The sequence below is a fragment of the Choloepus didactylus genome (assembly GCF_015220235.1).
Source record: "Choloepus didactylus isolate mChoDid1 chromosome 23 unlocalized genomic scaffold, mChoDid1.pri SUPER_23_unloc9, whole genome shotgun sequence".
NCBI classification, from domain to species: Eukaryota; Metazoa; Chordata; class Mammalia; order Pilosa; family Megalonychidae; genus Choloepus; species Choloepus didactylus.
In genome coordinates this window covers 72,161-93,171 of record NW_023637603.1, presented here as the reverse complement: position 1 = coordinate 93,171, position 21,011 = coordinate 72,161, and the positions used below count along the sequence as shown (strand labels likewise).

At 39.8% G+C, this 21,011-nt stretch overlaps 1 pseudogene; it reads left to right on the top strand.

The window, feature by feature from the left end:
- Positions 1-21,011, top strand: part of LOC119525129 — a 30,285-nt pseudogene that overhangs the window by 8,691 nt on the left and 583 nt on the right.

Sequence of the window (21,011 nt, the reverse complement as noted above, 5' to 3'; positions counted from 1 at the left end):
ACATGGAACCTGGAATAGGGAATGAAATCTTGTTCTTCTGTACAGGTTAATGTAACACCCTAATATATCTGGAGTATTTTTGCAGAAAATGAAGTATTTGCAAAGTCAAAGTCACCATGAGGGTCTGGGGAAAATATGGAAGTATTAAACTTCTTCACCTGGGGAATTCTTGATATTCTCATAAGTACTAGACCCTCCCAATTTAGTAAGTAAAGCCCTCTGTCTTGGGCATTGCCCTTATGAAAATTATTCCTTCAAAGGAGACACTAAGCCTGCTTATAATTATGCCTAAGAATCACCCCCAGGGAACCTCCTTTGGTGTCACATGTGGTCTCTGTCTCCCAGCCAATTTGCATATAAACTCTCTAGCTTCTCCCCAATATGGGACATGACTCTCAGGGGTGTAAGTCTCCCTGGCAACATTGGACATGATTCCTAGGGATGAGCCTTGCCCTGGCATTGTGGGATTAAGAATGCTTTCTTGACCAAAATGGAGAAAAGAAATGAACAAACTCCAGTGGTTCAGAGATTTCAAATATAGTTGAGAGGTGATTATGGAGGTTATTCTTATGCATTATGTGGATATTCCTTTTAGTTTCTAGTGTATTATAATACCTAGAAGGTAATACCTGAATCTGATGAACTTGATTCTTGATAATGATTGTTTATCATTGTGCTATATGAAAACCTTGTGACTGATGCTCCCTTAATCCAGTGTATGGGCATAAGAGTAATAAAATAAAGACAAAAAATATATAAATAGTAGGGGGGATAAGGATATGGGATGATTTGGGTGCTCTTTATTTTTATTTGTTTCCTTCTTTTGGAGTAATGAAAATGTTCTAAAACTTATTGTGGTGATGAATTCACAATTATATGATGACACCATTTATTATATACTTTGGATTGATAAGTAAAATATCTCAATTATATATACATCAATAAAATCACGTTAAAAAGAAGTTATTCTCATGTAGGAGGACTTGAAAGCACCATTTCTTAATGTAAAAGGAAGGACATAGAGGAACTGTGCCATTCTCATCACTTAATGTCAAGATTATATGCTCTCAAGATGATATACGACTGTTGATGTTAAACTTTACCACCTGGTTGAGTTAGTTTTGGTCATCCACTGTAAAATTTCTTTATTCTCCATACTTATTGTTTGTCCACTTTGGAGGAAAATAATTATGCACAGGCTATGCATATGGAAAGGGAATCTGCATTCCATTTCCAGCTCATGAAGTCCAAGTATCTACATTAATTGGAATTGTCCATGCAGCATTTTTAATTCTGCTCCATATATTTAATTATTTAATCATTTTATATCAGCTTGGCCTCATGCATATGCATATTATTTTTTGTCATAGTCAAATGATCATTCATTTATTACTAGAACTTTTAACCTTTATTGAGGTACAAATGCATGTTATTCACATCATCCATTTAAACTGTACAAGTCTATGGCTTTAGCATCATCCATTCTCCAATTAGAAAACAACTTTTTCAACTACAATCAAGTACATATGTACAATTGTGTATAAGTTTCTTCTAGCAGGGTCTATTGATTTCCAAAAGTCATTTAGTTCATCACAACCACCACCCACTCAACATCAGTGAGCACCATTAATATCTTTGTAATTATTTTATCACTTTCTCCATTCCATCCTGGAATTCACCTATCTGTAAATGATATTTTTCTATTTTGTGTAAAGATTCAGCCTTTATGCTGTTGAATTCTATACATTTTTACTACTCTATAATGACAGGTATTCACCATTAAAATATAGAGAAGCTTCATCAATTCAACTATCCTGTCCCCAATAAAACCCTGGCAAACCTGAATCAGTTCATTTTTTCTATAGATTTGTCTTTTCCAGAATTTGAATGATATAATACAGCCTGTAACCTGTGCAATTTGACTTCTTTTACTTAGAAATATACTTGTATTTACCTGGCTTGAGAGCCTCTTCATTTCTATTGCTTAATATTATTCCATTGTTTAGATGTATCTGTTTCATCCAGTATTTAATTATTGTAGGACATTTTGGTTCACTTCTTTATTGGGTGATTATTAATAAAGCTGCTATAAAACTTTACATGCTGACTTTTATGTGGCATGAGCTTTCAAACCCATGTGGTACATTCTTAAGTAGTGGTGCTGCGTTGTTTGGTAAGACCATGTGTTTTTTCAGAAAGTAATTGCCAAAGTGGTTTTACCATTTTGTCTCCCACAAGCAATGAATAAGATGTTTTTACTTAATTTTTTAAATTAGAGAAGTTTTAGTTTTACAGACATAAATATTGAAGTATCCCCATATATGCCCTAATGTTGACTCTTTGCATTTGAGTGGTACCTTTGTTAAAATTGATGAAAAATATTAAATCTCTAATATTAACTATAATCCACAGTTTACATTAGGTGTATTTCCCCATATGCTCCCCTATTTTTAACACCTTTTATTAGTGTTGTGTATTAGTTGTAATTAATGAAAGAACATTTTATACTTGTACTCTTGACTATAGTCCATCATTTAGAGTATGGTTCTCTGAGTTATATAGTCCTGAATTTTTCACATAATTTTTATTCTAGTAACATATATACTACCAAAAAATTCCTTTTAACCACATTCACATAAGTAATTCATTCCTGTTAATTATGCTCACAGTAATGTGCTACCATCACCATCATCCATTTCCTAAGCTTCACTATCAACCTATTATTGAAGTTTGTATATTGAAGTCTCCATCAATTATTGTAGACCTATACATTTCTACCTTCAAATCTGTGAATTTTGCATTATATAATTTGTGGGTCAGTTGATAATTGCATATGTATTTATAATTGTTATATATTCCTTTTGAATGTATCTTTGATCAGTATATAATGTTATTATTTTTCTCTTGTAACCTATTTTGATTTAAAGTCTATTTAATCTGATAAATATAGCCACCACTGCTCCCATTTGGTTATTATTTTCAATGTATATATCTTTCCACACTTTAATTTTCCAGTTCTTTGTGTCCTCATAGCTAAAGTGGTGTCTTTTACACAGCATATAGATGGATCCTATTAGTCATGGTTCTCCAATGAATTAGTATTAAGATATGCATATATCAATGGATATCAACCCATGCTGCAGTGGGATTGGCAAGTCCAAATTCTGTAGTGTATTCCTCACACTAGAAATTTCAGAAAAGATGACTCTGAAATCTGACACATAGAAAATCTGTAGGGCAAAGTACAAGCTGAAAATACCTAAGGAGTTGACATTAAATGCCCTAAAAAGCAGGTCAGCTGAGGATTTCTGACTTCTGAAATCTTCTGTTCTTCCTTTGGAATTCCAACTGATGGGCCATTGCTGTGGGAAATGTCTTTCTTTGATTGTTGGTATGGTGAGCTACAGATGCCATCAACTGACTAATAAGGTAAATATATGTAATAAATGTCCTCACAATAATAATCAGATCAGTGCTTTCTTTACTAAATGATGGGACACTGTCACATAGAAGATTTAAATATGATATTAACCATCACAGATCCTTTCTTTAATCATATGCCAACCTCTGTCTTTTATAGGTGGGTTTATCCTCTTTATACTCAGTGTGACAACTGATAAGGAATTATTCACAATCTAAACATCCAACCCCATTTTTTTGCAGGAAAAGTTTCTTATTGTCCACCTTGGCTACAGCAAGCAATGCCAAGATTGTGGACTGCAGCCAACACAGCTTCTTGTCTCTCAGTTGGGGGGGGGGGCAGGGATGGCAACTGAGATTATAAAGGCAGAATTCACCAAAAGTAACCCAAATTGACAGCCTCCACTTCAGCCTTTCCTACATGGTGTGGGTGATACATTAGAGTCCAGAGTTCCCAAATAGTTGCCTCAGAAGATCTCTGTCATTTCAGTAGTTGTTTTAGAGGAATGAATGATTCCTCAAACTTTCTACTCCACAGTCTGCCCACAACCCTCCTTTTCCATTTTCAGTTAATTTTCCCAGTTTGCATTCTGATCAGCAATATATGTAAATTCCAGTTGTTCTACTTCCTCTCCAGCATGTGCTATTGTTAGCTTTCTTAAAAATTTAAACCATCCTAACAGATGTGTAAGGCAATCCCATTGTGATTTTTTGGAGTGATGAAAATGTTCCAAAATTGTTTGTGGTCATAAAACCATTTTCAATTTTGATGTATGAATGGTTATCAAATAAATTAGGTCAGGATTCTTAGTGGAAGTCCCTAGTAAATCTGAGAGACATATAGAGATTTCTCAAGATTAAGATAGGTATGATATTTTCTTTCTCTGGAAGGGCCATGAGAGTGGCAGGATTCTGAGTTTAATGTAGTGAAAAGTGATGTGAAAGCAAGAGAGAAATAGAATCTTAAAAAATGTTAATCTCCTGGAGGCAAAGTGTGAATGTTCTCAGCTAGTAGTAATGCCTATATTGGATTAGGAAACATGAAGGCAGGTGTGTAAAACTGCTGTTAGACATAGGAAAGATAACCATAGTTTAAATCACAGGCATAGGCCCTGTAAGCCTGTTGTTTGAGCTGGCCTCATAGACAAGTGATATGGTGGTTCTTGTCAGGCCAGTGTAAACATCAACAAACATTCCTGGAGTCTTCACTAAGATCAGATGGTGTTACTTTGTCTTGAATTTATGCCTGTGTAGATACACCACCTTGAGAAATGCTAGGTCCATGGCTATGGCCAAGCATACTGGAAGTCAATAGGAATTCCATGATATCTGCAGAACTAAATGAAGACCACCAAAAGAGAAGAGCAAAGGCTATTTATTCAGAGCTTACTATAGCGTGGCAGGCAGTCACCATCAATTGCATTTAGCAGATGATGAAAGGCATGCAGAGCAGTGGGAAATCTTATAGTGTAAAACTGAAAGATTTTGGATTGGCACTGATGGGAAGTTGTTGGCATGTGGTAGCTGGAGGCAGACTAAAAATGGGACAGCCTAAGTGATTGCTTAGGGAAGGAAATTTGGATTTCTCTGATTGCCATAAGTTGGAAGTGTGAACAAAACCTGTTCGTTTTTTATGAAGTCCTGGCTGTTTCAGCTCTATTGTTGTCAGCATTGTGGTTTACTTCCTGGACTGATTGATGCAGATGGTTGTATAAATTATTGGATTAAATGCACAACATAGTTGGTCAGAGATCTCTTTCAGTGTATGGCCTGGAGATTATCCCTTTATATATTCAGTCCGTCACCATTTAGTGGAACTAGTTTTTGCTGGAATGGTAAAGAATGACCCCTGATTTCAGGATCCTCATAGATCTCTTTTCCCAGACTCAAGCACATTCACAGGCCCACATTCACATACCTTCAGAGGAAATTTGTTTATCCCTTTTTGATACTTTTTTTTAAAAAGGAAAGTTTTAATTCCTTGGGGAATTCATTGTTGTTCTTGAATGCTGTAATGGATAGAAAATGAAAAACTTGAGGCTGAATGTTGAGATTCTTGAAAGAAACAATAGAGAAGTAAAGTAAGGTGTTCGTATGTACATTGTATGATATGTTTGTACAAAATAACGTGTGAATCCAGGTAGATAGTGGTAATATTTTCAGAAGTAGTACCATCCTTGATTACTATGAGCAAATTACAGAATTCTGATTTCTCTTCCATTTGTTGTATTAGCCATTACTACACTTGGTCTTGTCTGTGGGTGATTTTCATAGAATAAAATTTTAAGGTCCTTAAATAATCTTTAGCTACTAAAGGTGGCATATATTTTGGACTCAGTATAAAGCAAGTATTCAGACAAACCCTTATACAATATGGTTAGGTGATGAGAATTGTAGTTTGCAACATAAAAATCCCCTTTAGTGACTATTTCTGGGTGATTTATACTCTTTGGAAATATATATCTCAAAATCAGAGTTAGGTAATGTTTGAAATATACATATTTATAGAGTTATTTGAGTTCATAATTGAAAAATACCTGGTTTCTCAGAAAATGGCCTTTCTATGCCTGTTATTTGTGACTGCTCCTGTTGTTTATTGTCCTGTAAATACAGCCATTTCTGAAAAGACTTCTTGCTGAGCAACCAAAGCTTACTCTTATTTCATGGTTCAGTCCATTACTCTGCCATTAAATAGTTAAATTAGATGATTCAAAATTTTCCTGATTCTGTTTTCAATGAGAAATCATAATTTATTCAAAATTTACTGAGGTATAAACTAAATGTCTGCTTTTCTTTTGAGAACCATTTCTCAATTCACTGATTTTAAAAATGAATCTGTCACCAGTTATTCATTTGGTTAACTAAATGGTGATTGTTTTCTTCATGATAATGATCCAGCTCCATCAATATCCAACCAGTCTGGTTGATGCCCTAATCTCCTTCCCAAAAAACTCAGCTCCTGCCCTGATGTTCTTGCCTGCTCCAAGAATAGGCAAGAATGCTATTCTCCTTATTGACTGTTCTCATCTCTCATTTCCCCTCAATACCTGTCTCTTCTGATAACTTCCCTCTGTGTATGACTCTCCTGGCTTACAGTCTATAATGGATGCTCCATGGTCTGCAGGGTAAGGTCCAAGCTCCTGAGCAGTGCACAGGGGGCTTCTTCACAGTTGTTCCTTGAAATCATCACCCAGGTCATTTCCTGTAGCATGCGACCCCCTATCAATATTTTGCACAACATCCTCACTCAATAGCCCATACAGGCCAATAATGAATAAGGCCTATAGGTTCTCCTGTCTCTTCACCCTACAGAACCTGAATCCCTGTCTACATATGGTGAAGAATCAGGGCACTGCTCCCCAAATCCATCCTCTAAGCATATTCTATCTACACACACTCATACACTCACAAACACACATCCCATAATGACAACACACCTTCTGACCACATGCAAATGCTCACAACACAGATATTCCAAATGGAAATATAGCTTCTGACTACACACAAACTGACAACACATATAGAGTCTCTGAACATTCCTACAAATATCACATATCTATACACTATCTAGCCAGAGCAAACATCAATAAAACATATATGGATCCTGAAATGACCATAAACTTTCTGATAAGACAGAGTCAAATCCTACGCATACATATTAACAATATATTGGACACTTGCATAAATCTCCCAATATCCATATATTCTCTGAATATACAGAAATGTTTTCAATACACACACACATTCACATGAATAGTTGCCAGGATGTGCATGTGTGTTCCCTGACATGGGGCCTCTCACATCTCAGCATCAACATAGAAATCCTTAGATTGGGGGAGAGGCCTGTGGCAAAAGGAAAAATGTGGGGTGTGGGTTAGGTTACTTGTGAAAAGTGCATCTTAGCCTTGCAGTGTTGGTTGTTTCAGTGGCACATGAAACAAGAAGAGAAGACAAGAGGATATGGAATGATGCAGAAGTAACCAATACAAACTCATCTGCAAAAGAATAGTTGTGTGTGGTGGTTTGGAAATGTATGTAACCCAGAAAATTGTGTTCTTAAAGCCAATCCATTCTTGTAAGTAGGATCTTTTGGTGACTCAGTACTTAAGGTGTGATTCATTCACCTCATTTAAGATGGGTCTTAGTCCTCTTAATGGAGTTCTTTAAAAGAGAATGAAATTCAGACAGAAAGAGAGAAAAAGCCATGGAAACAAGAAGCTGAGAAAGGCATGAAGCCCAGAAGAGATGGGAGGGACCAGCAAATGTCACCCTGTGTCTTGCCATGTGACAGAGGAATCCAAGATCACCAGTAGCTGGTCTTAAGGAAGTAAGCATCACCTTGAGGATGCCTTGATTTGGACATTTTCACAGCCTTAAACTGTAAGCTTGTAAGTGAATAAACCCCCATTGTAAAAGCCAATTCATTTCATGGTATTTGGTTTGAGCAGTTTAGCAAACTAAAACAAATATTCTAATGAGACTCTGGGGTGAATGCATCAAAAATTCAATGTGTTTCCATTTCAATGTGATGATGGAGAATTATTTCTGGAAGAACAGTCATTATTGCTCATATAATCCCTGTTTAATTATGTCTGTACATAAAAATGAATAAATGGTATATACCCAAAGAAAATTAAAAACAAAGTCTCAAATAGATACTTGTAGCACTACTATAGCAGCATTATTCGCAATCACCAAATGATGGAAACAACCCAGTTTTCTGACAGCAAATGAGTGAATCCACAAAATGTGATACAGAAACACAGTGGAACCTTATTTAGTGATAAGAAAGAATGGATTTATGAGGCATGCTGAATATGGAAAAAACTTAAAATCATGCTTGGTGAAATAAGCAAGACACAGAAGAACAATATGGTGTAATATCACTTATAAAAGTTGTCTAAAAATAGCAAATTTTCAGCACTAGAGAGTAGATTAGAGGTTATCATGGGGGAGGGCAAAAGTTGGAGTAATTATTTTGAAAAAAGCTATATATATATATATATATATATATTTATTAATAAATAGTGCCCATATATAATACTATTAACTAACACTAAAGAAAAGAACAGAGAGTCTGAAAATAGGGGAAAGTTAACTATGCAAGTGACAAAAAATTTGAGAATGGTTTACTAAAGCAATTATTTATGCATACATTTAGAAAAGAAAGCAGAGATGCTTCAAGTCAGTATGGTTTCACTATGATCAGGTCATGATTAATAGAAACTGCATTTTTTTTTTTTTTTTTTTTTTTTGTATGGATGGTCAATACACAAGGAAGGCAAACATCTTCATGGCTATCACACACTGGGCCATTTCCAGGGACATTGTGGACTCACCTTCTTTTCTGGTCCTTAGAAACACTACAGCTTAAACAATGGCCTGCATCCCTGGAAAGGTTGGGAGAACTGTCCCAGGCACAGGCAGGCCAGGCCTTGGGATTCCACTCTGCTGCTCCCCAGGCCTGTAGTCTGGGTCAGATACTGTTCTTTGACCTCTCTTAGCCTCAGTCTCAACTTGTGTAAAGGGGGTAACAACTGCACATGAGGAGTCAGTGATGGCACATGGGGTATTAGCAGTGATACAAAGCTAATAAGGTTGTATTTTTTTAACCATTCATGTTTGCATTTTAAGGCCCATGCTAACAGTGGGTTCAGTGACAAATTCACAATTGAATTCTCAGGCAAGAAGGAGACAATGTCAAGTCCTTATTGTCATGGTCATTTCCATTGAGATATATTTTACTCCCTTTTTCTTTGAAATTTCTGCTATGACTCATGTTTCATTTAGGTTTCCTCTCAATTTCCAAACATATGTAATATTTCTAGTACTTATTGATTTCCAACACAATTACTTTAGGATCAGAGAACATATATTTAATTTCATTCCCCTGAAATATATTGAGAGTAATTTTGGCCAAAATAGTTTAATTTTTCTAAAAATTAAAAATATGTATTTGAAAATAATATATTTTCCACTGTTGTTAGATATGTCATGCTCTCTATATGTGTATATATGTGTTTATATGTATATACATATATTTCTCTATGAGGTTTAGATGTTTTGCTCTTCATACCTCCTATTCCTCTTCTGATTTTTCTGTTTCTATCAATTTCTGTTAATGGGATGTGATAATCTTCCACTCTGCCTGTTTAATGGTGACTTCCTGCACTGGTGCAATCATTTGCTTTAGAAGGCTTGCAGCTAAGACTGTTGGAAAATGAGATACCACAAAAGGAGGGAAGAAAGAGAAAGCGGGGGAGAGGCTGAAGTGGGTTGGGGAAGTGCCAAAATCAGAAAACTCCTGACATTTCCAGAGGGGAGATATCATTGGAATGACCCATGGTGGTGCATGAGTTGGGGCCATACTTAGAATGGAGTAGCCCAGGTGCCCATTCTGATGGGCAAGGAGCAAAAGCAGGGGATTCGTTGAAGGAAGCATGTAAAGCATCCAGAGAATGATAGATAACTATGAATTTATCTTTATATATATATAAATGTTTACATATCTATGGTTAGAAGTCACAGGCAGGACTGGAGCTAGGATCAGCAGGTGCTGCTCTCAGAGGAGCAAAAAGAACAATGCAAAATGCTTAGGGAAGTGTAGAGTGGGTGGAGGGGAGGGGTGTGGAGGGCAGCACTGGGGGCAGGAGAGATGGGCCTGGGTCAGGGACTTGGTTACCACCTTGAGGGCAGGAGCCTCACCATCTATGGATTTGGGAAGATAATGAAATATTTGTAAAGGGAAGCAGGATTGTCAGGCTTGGATCCACACACCCTCCATGGAAGGGAGGACAGTGGATGGTAGTAGGACAGGAGGGCAACAAACAGTGACAGCAGAGGTCTGAAGGAAGGGACAGATCTGAGGGATACGGGGGGTTTTAATCTACATCTCCCCACTCCAGGGCCAATCTGAGGTGTGGTGCAATTGAAAGGGGAGAGCTATATGAGTCTCTAGACATTATAGAATTATAGTTTTCAGGCAATAGTATTTTAATCCCTTTTCTAGGTAACAATGGGAAGGAATGAATTTGATGTGAACAGCTTCCTGCTGTTTCAAAATTATCCTCACTTGATTGAACAAAAGGTCACTATTAAGATGACTGAGCTGTTCAACTTTTCCACAGGGACTTCTTTGATGTGTAAATGCTTTTATAAGGAAAGGAAACCTTACTTCTCTTCTTTACGTTATATATTATATATCTCTAACCATTTTAAGGGTACAATTCAGTGGTATTACTTATAACCACAACATTGTGCTACTATCATTACCAACCATTACCAAAAGTTATTCATCAACCCACACAGAAACTCTTTACCCATTAAGCAAAACCTCCAAAGACTGAACTCCTAGGCACCTCAGTAAGAAGAGGGCCAATGTCCTGAAAGGCAGTGAAGAAAGTGTGCTTCTCTCTGGAAAGCATGGAATATATTAAAATTACAATTGAGCATTTTAATCCATGTCTTGTGGCTCAGCATTTGAGTTATTATGGATTAAGGGACAGCCCAACATATTCCTATATTAGGATATGTTTATACATTCTCCTGTTGATTCACCTATGGTTTGGTTTCCTCATTTGACGCTTAATAACAAAGCTGCTATGTCTAATTCTTTGTGTGTATGTTTACATGAATTTGGAGTTTCTACATCCATGAAAAGGTGCATGATTAACTTCAGAAGAAATTCAGAGGATGATTTCAAAGTGGTTGTAAGATTTTATAGTTCAACCAGCAACATGGAGAGTTCCACTTTATTCATAACCTACCAACATTTGATGTTAGACTATAATTTTAGCAGTTTTGATGGAGGTAAATTGGCCTTCCATTATATTTTTTTTGTTTATAGAAATTGTAAGTTTACAGAAAACTAAGGTAACATTTTATTAGAGCTTTTATTTTTATTTACCAGATGATTCAAGATTTTGGGTACATTTATTGCCTATTAGCCATTCATCTATTATCCCTTGTGAAGTACCTATTCAGATCTTCTGTTTATTGTTTTTCATTGATTTGTCTTTTAATTTTGAAGTTTAGATTTTGTTTATAAATACTAGATATATGCCCTTTAGCATTTCATCCTACTCTGTGGCTTGTGTGTTCATTTTCCTAATGGTATCACTGAATAAGAGTAAGTTTCAGGTTTGAGAAAGCTGTTGTTATTTTTATATTTCTTTTTGTGTCCTGTTTAAGAAATCATTACAGATCCCTAAGTCACAAAGATATTTTCAAATAACTTCTAAAATCTTTTATTTTCAGGGTTTACAAATTAGTTTAAGTGAATGTTGTAAAGTAGGGGCAAGATTCCTTTCTGTGCTTCAGTACAAATCTCTAATTGTTTCTGCATTATTTGCTAAAAAGTCTTTACTTTTTGCTATTGAATTGCTTCTTGCACTTTTCAGAAATCAATTAGCCTTGATATAATGGACCATTTTCTGGGATTGCATTAATTCTTTCCATTTTCCCTTTTAACCACATTCAAATACACAATTCAGTGCTGTTAATTAAATTCACAATTTGCATTACTATTGATAGCTAAACCCATGCAGTTTAGCTATAGAACATTCCTAGACTACCTCTCTATATTGACATAGCCATCAGAAAGAATGGGAAACCAGGTGAGAGGACAGCAAGTGAAAATAAAGGGTTCAAGTATAAAGATTTAATTAGCTGGTGAAAACAAAATAGCTTCTAATATTAAGTACAGAAAAGATTGTTTTTGATAGCTGGATACTTGGAAAAATATTCAATATAATCTTTCAGCTGGGAAAATGCTTAGTATATTCTCTAGAAGCTAGAAATACATATAATATCACTCAAGAAGCTCTGATTTATTTCAAGTGTAAACATCCTTGTTAGCATAATTCGCTGCAGTTAATAGCAACAGTTTACTTTCTCTTCTTCCTTAGATTAATGAAACCTTCCAGCTCTGCTTTCAGGGAGATTAAAAAAAATTACATCCAAGGATAGAACATGATATTGGCTAATATCAGCACATTCCCCCTTTAAAGGATAAGATCAAAGGCCTGAAGGGTCAACAAAGAAAGAAGGCCAACCACATAACAGTATATGCTGACCAAACAAAATGAAATGAGAGACCCTTACTCAACCTCAATGAATCCTGTGATTTTTACATAGTTTTTAAAATCTTTTTCTGCTTTCTCCTGGACCTTTGCCATTCCTTTGTCTGTTTGGACCATAAAAGCTCAAATCAACTTTCTCACTTCTAAGTGATCTTGGAAAGATTTTTTTTCCTCTAGTTCCTTGTTAATGCATCTTCAATAAGCTCACTTTCTCACCTAAGCAAAGAGACTTGTTTCTCTGGATATGGGATCACATGGGCCTAACTATGCAGGAACACATTTTATGATGGTAATACCATTCAGTACAAAAATTTTTACTCATCCCAAATAGAAATGGTGTATAATTTAAGCATTAACACCCTATTCCTATAGTAAAAGTAGCTTTTTAAATACAATCTTAAAACTGTAAACAAGCTGGAAATTGCAAAATAGACTGAAAATGTAAACTTCAAAGCTGGAAGCAGGCTATAATGAGAGCTCTTAGCCTTACAAAGGATCAATATGTAAATGTAAAGTCTGAACCCAGACCTGAATCAGCTTTAATCTACTGCCACAAACCTCCCTGATATGAATAAGCTTTTCATCCATCTCCCTAGACTGGGAGGCACATTTCCCAGGTGTCACAGGATGTAAATCCTGAAGGAAGTAGGATAAACTACCAACACTCTCCAAACTTCTGTTACTTAAGTAAGATGATTATCTCTCAGTCTCTGATAGGTATAAAATCCTACTAAAAATTACTTCAGGGAGGCTAATTTGAGAAATATTTCTCTGTCCTCCTATCAGCATGAATAAATCCTCCTTTCCTCCTCAGCCCCATTCAGTATAACTTTTCTTGGCCACACTGAGCAACAAACCCGGATTTAGGAAGTGCCCCTTCTACATTATGGATTAATTTCCAGGCATTCTTTTTGAATCTTTTGAGTGAAGAGACTCAAAATTCCTTAGCATAATTTCTTTGGGAGTTTCATAGGAATTTCCTGTAAATTTCTTAAGGAAATTTACAGAAATTAGTACAAAAGTCACTCTCAGAAGCTTGATGGGAAGCAGAGGCGGGCTGGGCTCTGGACAGTGGGTTGGATTGTGGTCTGTGCTCCAGAAGAAGTAACCCTTCTCACAAGATGTGCATGTTTTTAATAGATGGGTTATCCAATTTCCCTACATCTTCCTGATCCTACATATATTTTGTGGTGGGAGAACTTCTTCATTTGTCCCTATCCTTGATCCCTTAGTGTTCAGGCTGATCTATATATTGGCATAAGCAAGAAATCACAATTGATTGAAAAAGAGAAGAGCTAATTACAGAGCTCGACACATGTGGCTGAGGGGAGCTGAACCCAGCATGTCCCAGTGCCTGCTGGACAGTCACAGAGAGAGTCACATGACACCATGGAGAAGACTCTGCTCAACATCCCTGGAGCCACTGGGAAAGAAAGAAACAGCTTCCACAACCAGACTGGAATTATTTCATGTGGGGAGAAGGGGGGCAGGCACCTTGGATGAGGATGAGCTCACTTGGGACCTGGTGGGTCCAGCTGACCAAGGAGAAGCTCTCAGACTACACAGGCCTGTGAGTCATGATCAGACCTTAGGCTGGGAATGGGGCTGGGGGTCAACCACCCTCTTACTCATCCATCATCTCTTGGAAGGGATAATTTTTCCTAAGAAGCAATTTTCTACCTATATAGGCATGGTCAGGATAGAAGATATTAGCAATGTATAAAATTAAATATATGAGTGAAAGGAAAGAAGTCATTTTCACATCCAGTGGTCCCAGGAAAGTGAAGTGCTGGCTGAAGGAGTGTCAATAGAAGTCTCCCATCTAAGGCAGAGTAGGCCACAAGCAGTGACAGGGTAACTGCCTCAGGCTAGAGGATCTGGGGAGGTTTTTGTCTCACTTCCCTGTACATCTGGACCACCGTGTAAGTCTTAGAACCCTCATGCCACATCCAGCAGTAATAGTCAGCCTCATCCTCAGGCTGCAACCCAGAGATTTGCAGAACACCTGAGTTAGTCGAGGCATCTTTGGCTCCAGAGAAGCGACTGGGGACCCCAGAGCCCTGGTGCTTGTCTGAGTCAGACTTGAATCTCAGGAGATACCTGGGAGGGCTCCCTGGCTTCTGTTGGAACCAGCGTATCCAGAAGTCACCCACACTGAAGCCACTGCTCAGGGTGCAGGTGAGTCTCACAGATGCTCCCAGGGATGCAGAGAGGGAGGGTGGCTGAGTCAGCACAGGCTGGGAGAGGGAAACTGCAAACACAGAGAAGTGTTGATGGAGCAAAGGTCAGGGGTAAGCTGCTGGACATCTGAGCCAGATGAGCTGATGCAGCCTGGGGTGAGTCCCTGAGTCCCTGAGGCCTGTCCCCACCTGTGCAATGGGAGATGAGCAGGACAAGGAGAGGAACCCAGGCCATGGTGGACACAGCCTCCTGAAGTCCCAAGCTGAGGATCCCCTGCCCTGACCTCTCTTTCATGCTGGGGACTGCAGAGAAGAGGGGCTGTTTATGCAAATTTATTTCCCTTTCTGGTGATATCTGCTGTAATTTGAACCCCAACTGAGGTGTGATCACAATTCTTTAGAATGAGGGGCCTGAGGGGTGAACTCAAGTTTTACCCAAGAGAGGAAGCACCTGCTGGATCTTCTGCAGAACAGCTGGCCAGAGTCTCTTGGGAGCCCAGAGGGACAGAGCAGAGTTCTCATCAGCAAACAAAGGCAGCAATACCCCAGTCCTGGAGCCTCTGGGGGATAACACATTGGGTGGCTGCCCATCTGAATTTTCTGGGAAAGATCAACCTCTCCCCCTACTGTCCACTGATCAAACTGCAGTCTCTATGCTGAATGAGTGTGGGGGCCTCAACCTTGCTGCCTGTTGATTCTCAGTCCCCAAACACCATGTGTCATGTCCCTACTGTTCCCCAAGAGAACAGACATTAATAAAGGGCCTTTTTCATCCAGGGGCTCCTGTAACAGAGGAAGGAGCAGCTATGGGCACATGGCCATGTCCCAGTGCACATGAGGATCAAGGGAGGGAGAATGCAGAGGACTCTGGGCCCCAAGCCCTGAGCAGCCCTTTCACCAGGGGCCCCAGGAGGAGGAGCCTGGGGGTCTGGGATGGCATGGACAGTGGGGTCCTGGTGCTGGGCAAAGATGCTCATAGTATCTAGAAAAATTGCAGGGTCCCTAGGGGATGCAGCAGAGGGGCTGACCCAGGCTGGAGGGGCCCTGGGTCCCTGAGGCCTGTCCTCACCTGAGCAGTGAGAGCAGCAGGAGGAGGGGAGGGGTCCAGGTCATGGTGACACAGCCCCTGAGACCACAGAGTGGCCTGACAGAGGAGGGGCTGCTCATGCACATGTGCTCCCACCCACCACCTCTCCTCCTACAGGATCTACTCAACAGGGACAGTTCCTGAGCAGCCCCTGCTGGTCTGTGCATTTCCAGTCTCCTCTGAGATATAAAATTGCTGGGACTGTCCTCCTAATCATATCATTTCCATATTTCTGCAGTAATTGGTTCTCATATGCATTGAATCCTTGCCCTTATCATCTGGAAGGAAGACAGAAGGGGACAAATGATAACTGAATAAGAAAATTACTTTCTATATTATATAGAGTGTGGCAAAGCCATTAGAATTCAAGTGCTTGTGGCAATCAACAAGAGCACTATAAGAGGATAGATTTAGCTTGTCCTTTTTTAGGTGAAAAGGAGAAATCCAAGAAAATGTCAGCAGGAGGGCATCTGATGAAGTGGCGGATTTTACAAATATGACAGGCATGGAATAAATTGTGCATTTAGGAAGCTGCATTATTCTGGGCACTGCTGCCGGGAGTGAAGGGGGTGGGGATAGCCCAGCCCAGGCCTCATCTTTTGGGACTAGATTGACAGTGGCCTGCTTTGCTCACTAAAGAGCTGGCAGTTTGTCTTTTATGGATTTGGGGCATCTTGAGATTTTTAAGCAAGGAATGATATTTGGCTTATGTTTTGGTCGGTTGCTCTGAAAATGGAATTTTGAGTGGGCTGGAGCAGAGGCCTCAGACTAGGGGTGTGTGTGGTTCTGATGGAAACCAATTGGCAGGGAGAACAGAGGAGGGGACCAATGGTCAATCAGACATGGTTGTGCCTAGAAAGAGGGACATGTGTGCACCCTGAGATCCCAGTTTCTGAGACATTGGAGAGGCCACTGATGCAGACAAGACGCAGAGAAGGAGGTGAACATTGGGGGAGCACCAGGCCTTGAGGCATTTTGGGGATAAATATGAGATCAGCCAGAGGAAAGAACCTTCCAAGATGGGTAAAGCAGGATAAGAAAAGGCATTTCTCTACCCCTCCAGGGTTCTTAGGGGGCACTTTTTCTGGGTGTGTTTGTGAAGGAAGTGACTCTCTCACTGACGGGGACCCCAAAGAATCATGACTGCAAGCTCTACCCCTGCTCATTTCCCCTGAGGATATTCACAAGGAGCACAGAGGAAAAGGGGGTCCTTTTGTTCCCCTGGAGCACATCAACAACGGTGAATTGCTTTAAACAAAATAGGAGCTATGATTTGAAATTTAAATAGCAATGTTTTAAAAGCTACACTTAGCTAAGCATCATTTCCACAACTGGCTAATCCAGAGCTGTGGATTCCTGCATCTTCATTCTACAAGCTCATCAGAGGAGGGGGATCTGCAGAAATGAGAATATGGGCCATTGTGAACTCTTTCCTCTTTGAATTAAACACAAATTCAGACTATAGGATAATTGTGCTGGAAACTTTTTAAAAGGAGAAGATTCTTCTTAATATCACCATGAAATTAAAATAAGCTGTATTTATACACCTCCCAGTCTAAGGCTCTGGTATATTTTCATTTGAATTTAAAAGCATGTTTCAGAAAGATTTCATACAGGAAAGAAGGGGTTTAAACTTTAGAAAAAAATAAATCCTCTTTTAATTTACAAGAAATTCATAAATTTTTATTTGAATTATGTAAAGAGAATTCTGTTACCCACATGAAGAACTGGCTAAAATGAAGGCGTACCAAAAACATACAAACAAAAAACCTGCAAATACCCATCTGCAGAATTACCAGGGATATTTAGAGGTTTGACCCAGTGACAGCATTTTATTTTAAATTGATGCATTCATCGTGTGTGGGGTGTAGAGTGCACCATTGAGGCCCCGTTGCTGGTTCTGGGGGGCCTGGCTCTGCTCCCTGGTGGGTTTGTGCTCATGGAGTAGAAGAAGGACATGAGGTTTATCTTTCAGGGGCCTTTCTGATGTGGAGGCACAAAGCAGATCCCAAGGGCCTTGGTAAACTTCTGGTCACTCTCTATCTGAGGGGAAATATAAGACATGTTGTGGTTGTCATCTGGATGGATTTTACCATCAGTTCCAGGTCCTTTTGGATGGGAATTTGTTGACAATTTTGCCTGTTTTTGACTGTTATTTTTGGTTATTAGGATGGGTATACATTTTTGTCATTCATTATAAGTCTTTATTGGCAATATATGTGAAAATAGGAGTTATAGTGACACCATTTAAACCAGAAACTGAGGGTTTATATGTTGATGTGATTATGGATAAATTCATTAGCCCCTAAAATACAAGCATCAAAGGTTGGAAACTATGGGGCTGAGGGTTTCTGTCCCACGTCCCCATCTGTCCCTGTCCCTGTGATCAGCTCCACTTCTATGCACCTGGCAGTAATAGTCTCACTCTGGCTGGAGCCCAGAGAAGAACAAACACACAGCATTGCTTAAGGTGTCCTTGGATCAGAGACCCCACCAGGGTCCCCAGGTCCCTGCTGCTGGGCTGAGTGTGAGCAGCACAGGAAGGACCAGGGGACACTCCCTGGCCTCTGCTGGCCCCAGTCCATGTTCCCCTGTGAGCACTGAGGCCACTGCTCAGGGTGAGGGTGAGTCTGGCTGTTGTCCCTGAGTTCCTGGGGATGCAGAGAGGGCAGCTGAGTCAGCACAGACTGGGGAGGGAACCTGTAACACAGACAAGGCAAAGGGATGGGAAGGGGCAGAGAGTGACTGCCTGGGGTCTGAGCCAGAGGGGCTGAGGCAGGCTGGGGGGCTACACTGGGTCTCTGAGGCCTGTCCCTACCTGTGCAGTGGGAGGGGAGCATGAGGAGGAGAGGGGAACATGCCATGGTGGATATGGCCCTGTGTGGCCCACAGTGTAGCAGGGCTACACTAGGTCTCTCATGCTTCCTCCCTATGGGCCACAGGAAGGGGCACCTTCTTGGAAAATCCAGGCCCACCTCCCCTCTGACCCAGCCTCCCTGATAGAACTAGATTCTAGAACCTGAGCTGGGGCCTGTGGACAGGGAGGAAGCCTGATGCTCTAGTTCACCCATACATCAGGCCCACAAGGCAGCAGCTGCATGGACACACAGACCCCTGTGCAGGACAGTCTGCCAGGCCCAGAAAGGATCTGGCCACTGAATCCCCACAGGGATCCCAGCCCTGGAGCCTGCTGTCAGCTGAGAGTTACCCAGCTGTGAGCACCCATCCTGCAGAACCCCCAGAGTTCCCTCTTGGTCTCAGTCTAACTCTCCCTCCTTCTAGACCTGGGAGCCCTGAGGCTTTCCCTTTCTCAGAATCCTCAGATATGACTTTCTTAGATATGAGTCCTTGACACTTTGTCTTTCTCACATATCTAAATAATCCCTGCAGGGACATTGGAGTTGTTCCCCTGATGTGGCCTTCACTGACAGGAGACTTGCTCTGAGGGACACATGAAATCATGACCTGGGAGCCTGCCAGCTGCTCTGAGGGGAAAACACCACAGGAGCAGAGAACAGAGCAGGTCCCTCCATGCAGAGCCCACAGGGGAGGTGGTGTTTGCAGTGGCCTCTGGAGAGTGAACTGGAGTTTGCTGAGGGGAAAGAGATGTTCATAGAAGAGAAAAGAAAACAGGCCAAATGCTCACCCCTTCCAGAGCAAGGCACAGGCAGAGATGCAAACCACCCATGGGCTGCTGCAGAGGGTGGAGAATGGGATACAGCATGGGTGTGTGGGGGCAGATTGCAGAGGCCAAAAACCACATGAAGAGATGCTCCATATCATTAGCCATCCAGGAAATGCAAACCACAACCACAGGACACCATTTCTCATTCACTATGGCTGCTATTGAAAACACAGAAAATTACAAGTGTTGGAGTTTGTGGAAACTTAGGAAAACTAGTTCATTGTTGGTGGGAGTGTAGAATGGTGCAACTGCCATAAAAATGTTTGATAATTACTAAGAAAGTTAAGTATGGAATTAACTTATGACCCAGCAATCCCACTTCTAGGTATATAGCCAGAGGAATTGAAAGCAAGGATTCAAACATATATTTTCACATGAATGCTCCTAGCAGAATTATTCAATTGCCAAAGGAGGAAAGCAACCAAATGTCCATCAACTGATGAACTGATAAACAAAAAGTAAAATATTATTCAGCCATTCAAAGAAATGAATTTCTGACACATGCAGCAACATGGATGATTTCTGAAGATACTGTGTTGAATGAAATAAGCCAGACACAAAAGAACACCTAATTTATGATCTCAAAATTAAAAGATAATTAGAATAAGCAAATCCATAGTGTCAAGAACTAGGATATAAGTTTTGAGGGGCCTGGGTGGTGGTGGGGAAGGAGGAGTTAATGCTTACATTGTAAAGAGGTTCTATTTGGGGAAAAGTTTGTGTAGTGGATGGTGGTGATGGAGGCACAACATTATGAATATAATCAAGATTACTGAATTATATATTCGAATGTGGTTAAAAGGGGGATATTTTAGGTTGTACATATGTTGACAGAGTAAAAAGAAAACACCACATAAGGCTACACAACAGAAACAGGGAACACTAATGTAAACCATGGACTATAGTTACTAGCACAATTACAATAATATTGTTTTATCAATTTTAACAAATGTGCCACACTAATGCAAGGCATTAATATAGGGGGATGGACAATATATGGGAACTCTGAATATGTGCATGATATTTTGGTAAACCTACAATGTTTCAAAAAAGAAAATAAATGGAAATTATAGCTGATATGTCCTGGGCCCATTTTATGCCCCTTATGAGCTTTTCTGTAAAATCCACATCAGTTTCTCATTTGTTATGCCAGTGAAATTTCTCTCTTGCAGCATAATGCTGGATGCTAGAATTGGCCCCAGCCTCCATGTCATTCCATCTCGAGAGCCCCTCAAGGACAAACTAGAGCCTCTTATCTCAGGTTCAAGCATCCATGAGAGGAGATGTGTCATGTTCCACATCATCTACAAAATATATGTCACCCCAGAGGAGCTCACAGTGTGTCTAGTTTCTTAGAGAGCAAATAAATGTTCAAAGTTCATCAGCTATTTAAAATCACTCATATTCTGATATTAACTTAGAGTTTTGAAATCATCCTTCAAAACATAAACATCTACCAGAGCTAATTAAGTGATGTTCCATATAAGGGGATCTGAGAAGTATGTTCAGAGAACAATAAATGTATCTGTCAGGGTTGCAATATGCACATTACCAAATTC